The 12,437-nt window shown below is 36.6% G+C and overlaps 1 protein-coding gene across 1 annotated transcript in view; it reads left to right on the top strand.

Annotated features, from left to right (window-relative positions):
- The window catches only part of CDH8 (cadherin 8), a 1,221,794-nt gene that overhangs the window by 198,744 nt on the left and 1,010,613 nt on the right, over positions 1-12,437 (top strand). The window lies entirely within an intron of this gene.

The raw sequence follows: 12,437 nt of genomic DNA, 5'->3' as shown, positions 1-12,437 counted from the left end.
TACAATTACATTTTTTCCCCCACCCTTTGTTCTGTTGCAACATGAGTATCTAGACAAAGTTCTCAATGCTACTCAACAGGATCTCCTTGTAAATCTATTCTAAATTGTGTCTGATAAGCCCAAGCTCCCGATCCCTCCCACTCCCTCCCCTTCCCATCAGGCAGCCACAAGTCTTTTCTCCAAGTCCGTAATTTTCAATTTTAAAGAAAACCCTTCACAGATTCAGCACCCTTTGAAATGACTTATGTGTAGTTGGTGTTGTAATGCAATTCTGAAAACATAATCAGAAAGTCATCTGCCTGATTTACAGAGAACAATGCTTAGTGCTTCAGTGTCTCCAAGTAGTTCTTATTAGACCATTATTACTTTTCTGCTGCACATTTAGGCAGTGATTTTATGTTAACATAACATACAATTTTTAATCTGATCTCCTGAGAATGATGAATGAGGTGTAAGATCCAAACTTTAAAACAAAGTGATCTATTTTTCAAAAAACTTAGTGGACTTTGATTGGCATTCCATTCCGTAAAACAAAAAGTGGCTTCATTCATTCAGCATGTGAAATGTTACGAAGACTATATGATAAAGCTGTAGTACACATGATATTTCACAGTGAACTGGCAGTTGTCATACTATTTCTATTTATAAACCTGTCCTTGTCTCCTGACAGCCTTGGAGGAAAACACATTCAGGTTTTCAAAAAAAAAAAAAAAAAAAAAGGCAAAATAGTTGCTAAAGCAGTTACCTAGATGCTTCTGTTAAAAGTGTGTTTGAGACACACATGAACCTATAAATTTCTGTTTTAACAATGCCACTTAGATTAACACAGATGTCAGTGTCATCTGAAAGGCAATCAAATAACACAGATATCTAGTGAAAAGTAGATTATTTACTACTTCATGAATATTATATTCAACATGTAGGGGAAACTATACCTTACTTAAATATGAAAGTCCCATTTGCAGTGTCTCTTTTTCTGTTTTTATAAGTCTCATATGCTTCTAAAGGCAAGCTTAACTTCTAGGGTAGAAAAATAACAAGAAGAACAAAAGAATAATGAGACCACTGAGACATGGTGAATGAGAAAGTAAAATAATATATGTGTACAGTTGGATTATCATTTAGTCACATAATATTATAAAAGTATTTAATTATAAGACCAAAGAAAAGGGACTGCAAAGTGTATGGGGGGGTGTTGAGAATTTTTTTTAGCTTCTTAAATAAAAAGCATATAAATTAGACATAATAAGTATATTAAAATGTGTTAGTATCAGCGCCTAGATGTTGAAGTTTTGAGAATTTGGGGTCTTTTTAAGTTAAATTCTGAACAGTTTCATAGAAGGAAGACATATTGCTTTGAAGGTATACACACATATACATACATAAAATGTATTTAAACTCAAAAAGAGTAACTATGCTACTGAAGAAGAGCTGAAGATAAAAGAACATGGAACCCATTCTTCTACGTCTTACAGAATTTCTCTGTCAGGACTAGCTACATAATTTGTAGAGCATGATAAAAATGAAAATGTGAGATTTCTTATTGAAAATGTATTGGAATATTTTAAGCCAGTGACAGCAGAGCATTAAACCAACCACTGTGTGTAACTCACATGCCCAAGATCATGGCCCCTTTCCTACTCATAATATTCATGTTAAATCTTTGAACTGTAGGACCTTTTTTTGGCTAAGGATTCCCTGATTTTTAGACCTACCACTGTAGCTCTCTAAGGCTTTAAGCCTTTTTGTGACTTTGGTTACTCATCACCTTTCATTTGGAAACAATTTCCAAAAACCTCTTTTCAAATATCCTTTGCTAGTATAATATGATATAGAACTCTGTGTGTCTTGTTTAGTTTTGTTTTTGATAGGGGAGGTAGGGGAAGGGCTGATGGATGGCGCCGTGAACATTTATGATGTGTCTCCAATATCCCAGGCACTGAATCCTATATATCAGGTAGAGACCTATGAATAAATGATGGTCTCTGCCTCAGAGATGCTGTACAGTCAGGTGGAGACAGAAACCAAAACAGAACAATTCAATGGCAAGGCTTTCTAATTACTAATACATAGGGAGTCCTAGAGGGAAATAGTGAGTCCAGGCAGGAAGAAAGGAGATCCTCATACATTGTTTCTAAGAACACTCTCTTAATCAAAAGCACACTTTGCCTATCAGAAAATTTGCAATCATCTCCACTTGCAAGAGTCCTGCTTCATGATTATCCAGGGCCATTCATTTTCCCCCCATCTATTCAATTACTCCCTCTCTCCCTAATCTTTGGGGGACTACCGTTCTTGATAATGCAGTCCTAACACGGGGAGCAGTGAACAAATAGGGGCATGTCAGACTGAGGATAGATTATGCCTTGAAGAATTACCCTTTGGATTTTATATTTTATTGTGCAGTGCTTCAGGCAAAAAGAAACCTGCAGATTGCTTCAAATTATTTAGGAATGGATGTTTTTCTTCATAGTAAACTTGCCAGGCAGTAAGAACAATAAAATTCTTCATAACAGGAGAAGGCAATTACATACCAAAACTTTGACTGAAGTCAGTGGAAATAAACTACCCACGTTAAAAATGTATGATATATTAGCAGAGCCCAAAGGTATAGTGAAATAGAACAATGAGAATATCTGAATTATTTTTATTAGTAACTGTTAGTCCTCAATATACTTCTTTGTTCAAGTCATGCTAAAATATAGGGATGTATTGTCCTCCACTTATTATTATTATTATTATTATTATTATATCAACTTTATTAGTGGAGTAAGTAATGCTTTCTCTGTTCTAGATGAGTAAATTTTCCATATTTGGATTTTTAGTCTATTTATTCTAACGCTGTTAACATGTTTTAATTTGTGTGAGGTTGTTGTGTTATTTGACATATAATGTTTAAATACTCATGTAGTTTTTATTGTGAATGTCCTAGCAATATAAAATGACGTTTTTGTTCTGTTCAGTGTCATTTTCCCCTAAACTCAAATTTGTCTGCTAGTAATAATTCATTTTTTTATTTCTCTCTAATTTGTGTTCAGTGATATTTTTGAACATAATTTTAATTCTCCTGTGTTATCAGTTTTGTATTGCTATTGACCACTTCAGTGGTTTGTTGCATTGTTGGACTTCAGTGAACCATGCCTTCTGATATAATCCCTTCTTTCTGACTTTGGGCTATGAGAGAGACCTGTCTTAACCAATACGATAAAGTGGAAATGTCAGTTCCATGTTTAAAGTTAAGACTTGGCAGCTTTTGTTTTTTCTCTCTTGGGGAAAGCCAAAATTCTATTTACAGTGAGATTACCATGATTTGAGAAGCCCAAACTAGCCATTTGAAGAGACCAGTGGAGTGACAGTGAGGGTGATTGCCATCCAATATTGTCCTGGAAATTTTAGCCACTGGAACGCATAGTCACAATAATAAAAGATTAATGTGTATCTCTTACCCAAGATTAAGTCTTAAATATAAAGGATATTTTATACTTAAAATGACCTTTTCAGGGCACAATGAATTGTTTGATGTCTTCTAGACTGATTCTTAGAATTCATGTGAATTTCCTTACAACCCACAGCCAACTAAATCAGTCGTCTTTAACAAAAATCTACTGAAATAACTTGGAGGTTCCAAACATTCTCCAAAGGAAATATGAGCACTAATTCTGATTAACCTAGGACCAGGTTATTAATTTGATCACTGAATTATTAAAGAAACACCCTCTCTTGGTCTGTCTGTCAGTGTTTAGATACTTAATTGTCAACAATACCACAGCCTGGAGAGGCCATTGTCATACCCATCACAGAATTGAACCAGATGCCTCAAATTTCAAGTTTGAATATTTTCCAGAGGGTTAGACATTTCCAGCCCTTCTTTCACATTCAGTCAGATATCAAGTTTCACTGAATATATTTCATTCTTCCTGGAGCTTCCCAGTTTATCCCTGGCTCACTCCCTGTGCACAAATGTAATGACCTCCTAACTGCTGCTTTGCTTTCAGCCTCACCCACCTTGAATCTGTGCTCCTCACAAGTCAGTTTACCTTCCTTCTCAAGTCAGTTAACACTGTAGCATTGGATAAAAGCACAATGTCTGTTTATAGAACTATTCAGTAACACACATTTCCTGGTTCAAAATCTGATAGGATGGAGTTACACACAGGTCAAGAGCCAAGCACTCCTTCCCTTCTCTCTTGTTAGACAGATAGCTAGGTTGCTCAGTCAAGAGAGAGACACACATATAGTATAAAAATATATTTTGAATTTGAAAATCCCTTTCCTGCTCTCTGATTTACTAGATGCAGAACTATGTGTTTGGCAAAAATTCCTGGAGCAAATGGTTACTAGCTATGGGGACAATTTGTAAGTGTATTTTTAAAATAAAGGATTAGAATACCAAGTGATATTATTTTGATTAGAAAACACAGTCTTGGATTCTTGACAGTCTTTATATATATATATATGTGTGTGTGTGTGTGTGTGTGTGTGTGTGTGTGTGTATGTGTACATATGTGTGTATATATGTGTGTATATATATACACACACACATGCACACACACATATATACATATATACACAAACACACACACATAACCTGCCTATAATCCATGTGTATTTTCCACCTTTAATTCTATTCTTTTGAGCATACCCCTTGTTTGAGAACAGCAGTTTTCAACCTTATATTTGAATATTGTAGGGAGGTTTTTTTGTTTGTTTTTTTTTTTAAACTGATGCCTGAATCCCACCTCCAAAGATTTTTATTTAATTGTTTTGGGGCTTGAGTTTGATCTTAGGAATTATATGGTCTTTCCAGGTGATGCCCTCGTTTCACTGAGATTGAGAACCACTATTTGAGGGTTTGGTTCTTTGAAATTATTGCAAGTAAAGTATATAACTTTCTTGTAGCTATTTGCATTAGCCTAATCCTACTTATTCATGATTCATTATTCATTAAGCATAAAAGTCATAATTCAGATGCCTTTAGATCCCAAAGTCAAGTCTGGTCTGTTGCAATAAAGCAGATTAAGGTGCCTTCCTCAGCCTCTCTCAGCAGTCTCTCTACTTGACTGGATGTTCGCATTTGCAGTGAAACGAATAGAAATTGCATGGAGGGAAGGGAAACACTTTGGGGTCCTTAGGCATCTGGGAGGATTAGCTGAAGAAACATATGAAACACCCAGCAGGATAAAGGCTCAATAAATGTCTTCTCCTAAATCTCTAACGTTCTTCTTCAAAAGCAACATATTCCTCAAAGTGTGTAATTAAATTATGGCATTTTAATATAATCAGTTGTCTCAATGAAACTATTTTTAATAGTTTTTAAAATATAAAGCAGTGTAATGCATGCACAATGCATCTCTCTTAAAGAGTCCTTTTGGGACTCACAAAGGGATTTCCTTAAAGCAGGAGTCAGCAAACACCAGCCTTGGGGCCCAGTCCAACATGCCACTTGTTTTAATAAAGCCTGTGAGCTAAGAATGATTTTCATATTTTTTAATTATTAAAAAAGAGGATTAATTACGTGAAACTCAAATTTTCATATTCATAAATAAACTTTTATTGGAACAAAGCCATGCTCTTTTATTTCCATATTGTCTATGGCTCCTTAAGTACTACCATGACACTGTTGAGTGTAGTAGTTGTGACAAAGACCATATGGCCCACAAAGCTGAAATATTAATGATGCGGTCCTTTACAGAGTAACTGTGGAAACCCTTGATGTAAAAGTGGTTGAGCAATAACTGGTTTATACCCTAGAAATTAGTATCCACAACAGTCAGTCCATTCTGCCTTCACTGTGCCAAGAAGAAATCCAGCAATTAGAGGGTAGTAAATGCCATTCTTGATTTGTGAAAAATAAAGTCGATGAGCTAATAAGGAAATTTTCAAAGAGAAAAAAAAATCAGCAGAGCTTGTCTTTCAAACCAAACCAAAACAAAGCAAACAGAGAAATATAAAACCTCAGAGCAATTAGTATCTCTCTTCTGACACAAGTGACAGAGTTTGCGCGTGAAGAGGTTTTTGGGGAGCTCTTTAGGGTGGTTTTTTTTTTCTGCTCACAAACATAATGCTGTGGTGGTATAGATGGAGAAACTATCTGGAAAAACAAACTCAAGTCGGAATAGATTGAGATAGTACCGACAGATAATCATACTGCTAGAGAAAGTACCTTTCTTTTAAAGAAAAATTTTTATTTTTATCACTGTACACAGATATATGTTACTTTATTGTAAAGAAACCTAATGAATTATTTAAATCTAGATGTCAAGTACTATATCACATTTTTCTCTCAGATATATCCATTCATAAGAGAAATTATTGAAATGAAATTCCTGTTGTGGCTCAGTGGAGTAAGATCCCAACATAGTGTCCATGAAGATAGGGGTCAGATTCCTTGCCTCACTCTGGGTTAAGGATCTGGCGTTGCCGCAAGCTGTGATGTAGATCACAGATGAGGCTTGGATCTGGTGTCGCTGTGGCTGTGGCATGGGCTGGCAGCTGCATCTCTGATTCAGTCGCTAGCCCAGCAACTTCCATATGCCATGGGTGTATCCATAAAAAGAAAAAGAGAGAGAAATTACTGAAATGGAGAATGGGAACTTCTGATTTCATCCCGCCAGCCGCCACCACCACCAAACTGATTCTGAGCATCCTTGGATGGTGCTAAGCCATCTCTGTATTTACCTTACATTCATGTGCAGGACAGTTTCAAACTTCTTCAAGAATTGTGTCCGAGTGGATGGCCCAAGGCAAATTAATGCTAGAAGACTTAGGATCAAATCTTAAATCTATCTCACTTCTTTGTTCTACCTAGTTATCTAACTTCTCCGTTTAATCTATATCTTTGCAAAATAACATTATTAAGAGTACTTATTGTGGAAGCTAAGTGAACATATGTAAAAAAATAAAAATGATGGAAAGTTTTATAGAGGGTTTTGTATGCCAGGTATCATTTTAAAAATATTTCCTACCTGTGTGTTTGTGGGTATCAGTGGTAACAGAAACAAAGTCTGGGAGCCTAGACTTTCCAGACTGTATCAAGAGGTTCCCTTAAGCTGTGGTTTATGGTTAGATTTGGCAATGAGGGAGCCACAGTTAAAGACTAAAGGAAAGAAAGAGAGAGGTCTGAATATCTGTGATGGTTAAATTTTTTCTTTCTTTCTTTTTTTTTTTTTTTTTTTTTTTTGATGGCAGTACCTACAACATATGGAAGTTCCTGGACCAGGGAATGAATTCCAGCCACAGCTGTGGCAACGCCTGGTCCTTTTAACCTACTGCCCCTGGCCAGGGATTGAACTGGCATCTCCACATTGATCCAAGCTGCTGCAGTCAGAGTCTTAACCTACTGCATCACAGTGGGAACTCCTTAAATTTCATCTATTTACTTGGCTAGGCTATGGTACCAGGTCGTTTGATCTAATCTTAGGATAGATGTTGCTGTGAAGGTATTTTGTAGATACAACTAATATCTTCAGTCAGTTGACTTAAGTAAAGGAGATTAACTCTCATAAGGTGGGTGAGAGTCATCCGATGAGTTGAATACCTTAAGAGCAAAAACAGGTTCTTGGAGGAGAATAAATTCTGCCTCAAGATTACCGAAGAAATTGTGCCCGAAATTTCTGCCTGCCAGCTTACCCTACATATTTTGGACTTGTCAGCCCCCATAATTGCATGAGCCAATTCCTTAAAATAAATCTCTGTGTGTGTGTGTGTGTGTGTGTGTGTGTGTGTGTGTGTGTATATATATATATATATATATATAGAGAGAGAGAGAGAGAGAGAGAGAGAATATATGGAGAAAGAGGGAATATATGTGTATATTACTGGTTCTGTTTTTTCTAGAGAACCCTGGCTGATACAATATTAGTTCCACTGGCTCTAATTTTCTTGAAGGGTCAGTGCAGGCACTGGCATGGCTCCAGTCTGCTCTGGGTTCAGATCCCATTATGTGGCCCTCTCCACACTGTCTCTTTCTGTGCTGCTCCTGCTTCCTGCCCTGCCCTTTTGGCACTAATGGTAGTAACAGAGGCCATTTTTTACTAGTCCAGGAGTACTGTGCTACATCTTTTATTTTCCCCAAATCTTAGGCACACCTTTGTAAACAGTGCCTTGATTTGTCTCTTCTCAATTTAAGTGTCCTGAGTACTTCTTTGCTTCGATCCTGACAGAGCACATACAGAATTATCAGAGTAAAATAAGGCAGTCTCTGAAAAGTGCTGGAAACAGTGCCTGTCTTGTATTAAAGTCTTTGGTAAAATGCAGGCCATCATTAACCTGATTGCTCCAGTTGATTCTTCATTGCCATGACTTCCAAACACTGAGTTTCTGCCCTGATGAATATTTCTGAACATATTAAACATCCCTCCTCGTCTTTCCTCGGTCCTGCTGAGTCTGTCTCCAGGGGACTCCAGTGGCATCTTGGCAGGCATTCAAAGGCTGCAGGTCAAAGATCTTGCCTCTCCAGAGGCCAGGGTCACTTTGCCTGTTCAAGCTGGGCCAGTTCCCTCCAGGCCATGTGAAAAAGAAACATGTTTCTGGAAGCAGAAGCTGGGAAAAAAATTTCTAATTAATTTAATTGGGGTGGGAGTGGAGGTGGTGTACAATGATCCTCTCTGTTTTATTCAAGAAATAAAACTAGTTACCCCACTTGGAGGAGTGTTTTCAATCAGGGCCCACTCTGCATTGATTTTGCACTGAAATGTGACACTTTCCTTCAAGCTGTAAATATGTGTAGGAGAGTACATGTCCATTCTCCCTTCTCTTTCCTGACCCCATTACAGCCACTACCACTTTCTCACCTGCCTTCCCAGGCTCTGGTAACCATTTTCCACATTGGAGCCTGAGACGTCTTCCTGAACCAAAAACACCTGTTCAGGTTTCTCCCCAGCTTAACATTTATTGCTTGATTCCCATTGTTTATAGGCTAAAATAGAACCAACCCCAAATATATTCAGCATGAACCCCAAATATATTTTGAGCCCCGTGTTCCATTAAATTCTACCCCTTCAGAGTTCCCTGAGTTTCTGGGTGTGCTTTCTACTCTTATTTTGCAGGCCGTCTTTTTATATATTTCCTCTCCTTTGTCTTTGTGCACTTTCCCTGTATCCATACCTGGTTTAGCTAGCTCCTGAAATTTTTCTTGTTTTTTTTAATCCCAAGTTTCAGTTCAATCAGAAGAAAATATTATCTGTCCCCCAAAATCTAAGTACACACCTATTTTCTGTGTCCCTGCGCAGACCTATATAACTACCTCTGCCACAACAGTGAGATCTTCAGTTTACCTTCCTGCACTGTGCTCCCAGCCATTCTGTGTGTCATAATTGTTTTGGCCTAGAGTAAGTGCTGGATAAGGTTTGGTGAATGAACGGACCAATAAAAGAATGAATATATAGGTGAGCCAAGAACTGCATTTTGGCTCTTGTTGTTTTTGTTATCATTACTCTTATTTCATTCAGTTTATTTCTTTCCAAAACTGTTAATAAATACATTTTTTTTTTTTTCTGGAAGCCTTTGCCTCAGCCTGGTAACTTTCCTAACCTAAACCAAATCCCTCAATGCATGCCTTACTCTCTAGCCAGGGTCCCTTAAAGCTCTCATTTTCATCTCTGTGCATGATCTCCTTTGACTTGTTTCCTCCATCTCAAACTACATCTTTCAAAGTCTGGATCAAATCTATCAGTCATGAGCCTTTACTATATTCTCTAGTCACTATTAATCTCTGTAAACTTTCTTATCCTATTACATGTAGCTGCTATTCCAGAGAGGGCATATCAGATAATGATGGCTAGATTTGAATAACAGTTCAATCAACTGTTGGAACTTTAACCTTGGAAAGTATACTCAGCCATAAAAAGGAACGAAATAATGCCATTTGTTGCAACATGGATGCAACTAGAGACTCATACTAAGTGAAGTACGTCAGAAAGAGAAAGACAAATACCATAGGATACCACTTATATGTGGAATCTAAAGTAGGGTGCAGGTGAACCTACCTACACAACAGAAACAGACTCACAAACATGGAGAACAGATTTGTGGTTGCCAAGGGGGTGGAGGAGGGAGCGGGATGGACTGGGAGTTTGGGGTTAGTAGATGCAAACTATTGCATTTAGAATAGATAAGCAATGTGGTCCTGCTCTGCAGCACAGGGAACTATATCCAATCACTTGTGATAGAACATGACAGAAAATAATATGACAAAAAGGATGCAAATATATGTATGACTGGGTCACTTCGCTGTACAGTAGAAATTGGCACAATATTTTAAATCAGCTACACTTTAATGTTTAAAAAAAGGAAAGTAGTTTATCCTCTCTGAACCTTTGTTTCTTCATCTGAAATGGTGGGTGGTTACAATCTACTTATCTTGCCTCTGAGTTACTAGAAATACATGCACATAGATACATGAAGGCAAGTATTACAACCATGGCATATAGGGAGAACATTTATTATGCATATAAAACTTGAAGTCAAATGATTCTAGAAAATTGTCAATCTGTCGTGACTTAGATGGTCAAATAAGTCTGCTTTTCATTTAAAATAATTAGCTATTTAAAATACTTTACATTTTAAATGAGCTTTACATTAATAATTCTTTGTAGATGTCTTTTCTCTAAAAACAACAATGCAGTAGTTGTGTTGGCAGCCCTGTGTTTTGGAAGTACTGGTCTCTTTGAAATGCAGTCACCATCTGCTTGCTATTCACACTTGATTCCCACTTGCTGCTTGACCTCTTTTAAATTGGCACATCCATTTTCATCTTCAAATTTATTCCTTGTATGAGGTCATTGGCTGCATTAGCAATGTGTCTGACCAGTGGGAAGTCCTCATGACTAAGACAAGCTAAGGAAATAGTGGTTCAGCATCTTCAGAGCCCATGAGGAAGGAGACAGGAAGATTGAAAAAAAAGTCAGAGGATAGGCCCTCAGCCAACTCCACAAAAAAAAAAAAAAAAAAAAAAAAAAAAAAAAAAATTGGGCCAGTTTGTCTGGAAGCTGATCAAGTTGCAAAACTTTTAACCCAGAGCACATCTGGGTGGAGTTTGATGCAAAATTACAAGTTGTTTTGCAAGCAAAAGCAGTAACTGATTATAGGTTTTTTGTTGTTGTTTTGCAAGCATTTATATTAATGCAACACAAAATGACTGCTGTTTCAACTCTTTCTTTAAACCAATTTCTTGTTTATTTGGAACCTAGGAAATGGGAACATCAGAAATTAAACTCCTTTTCAATGTTTCTACGTACTACCCCAGAATATTTCAGTATGCTCAACAATAAAATCTTACTTTTGCAATCTTGGTAACAGGATGAAGGAAGAGGTGCTCTTCCTGGGAAAACAAAGAAAATCCATTTAAAATTAAATGTATCATTCTGTACTTTCTATCTGCAGCAAGCTAAACATGGTGATTTGGCCATTGTTTAGTAAATACAATTCATTAAGAAAGTTTACTGATCATCTTCCAGTAAGTTTGTTCTAGAAAACTCTGAAAGGTGTCTGTATGAAACTAATCAGGTAATTTCTAGATGTCTTTTGGAAACATATATTCCTGAAATTTCCAAAGTTGCTTTGTTTTTACATTTCAGGTTATCATTCACATATTATTGTCAGCAGCAGAAACTGTCTCTAAAAGAAAAAAATTTTATATAAACACAAATGTTAAAAAAAAAAAAGATCCTATTGCAATCAGAAATATTTTAAATGAAATGAGGATAGGGACCTTGGGATGCATCTATTTTGAAAGCCATTGAAGTTCTATTTTACTTCTCTGTGAGAAGAGAACCATAACCTAGAAATTCTACATGATTCTACAAAGCTATTCAGCAATAGAGCAAATTCACACTGTTTAAAATCTAGTTTAATGCCCACCCCACATGTGTTTAAAGGGAAGTTCCTACATCAAATTCATCAGACTCACCTACAATATTTGTTAAACAAATTCTGAAGTATCCTAAAGCCCGTCTGAGATTTACTGAGTCAAAATCATTTAGAGTAGAGACAGGATTTTGTATTTCATTAAATTCCAATATTGCTTTTAGTGTACATTAAAATGAAGACGTCTTGCTCTTTTTATTTTAACAGAGTCCCATTTAATTATTTGTTTGGTAGGCATTGCTTAAACTTGCATTCATTCATTTAGTCATTTATTTCACAATTTTTTTAAAAAACACTTACTGTGTGTTGAGTAGTAGACCAGGTTGCTGGCCACATGCTGTTAAACAGGACATTCAAGGTCTCTTCCATCATGAGTATAAAGTGAACATTAACGGAGTTACTCAAACAATTTGAAAAATAACCAATAGAGTTCTTTACAATATTTCTTTTCTGATAAAGAGACAATTGGGAGCAGTGTATAGAATTGAAGCATTCCTTGGATGGTGGTCTCCCTTCTCTAGATTTTCCCAAGATAATTTGGAGCCTTTTACATGGTAGTGCATAAAAATCGC

This window comes from Sus scrofa, chromosome 6 (assembly GCF_054392235.1).
Source record: "Sus scrofa isolate SSC_HxYL_T2T_F1_AM1 chromosome 6, Sscrofa_HxYL_maternal_Yorkshire_Landrace_v2.0, whole genome shotgun sequence".
Taxonomy (NCBI): domain Eukaryota; kingdom Metazoa; phylum Chordata; class Mammalia; order Artiodactyla; family Suidae; genus Sus; species Sus scrofa.
The sequence above is the reverse complement of the archived record's forward strand: the minus strand, read 5'-3'. Positions and strand labels throughout refer to the sequence as shown.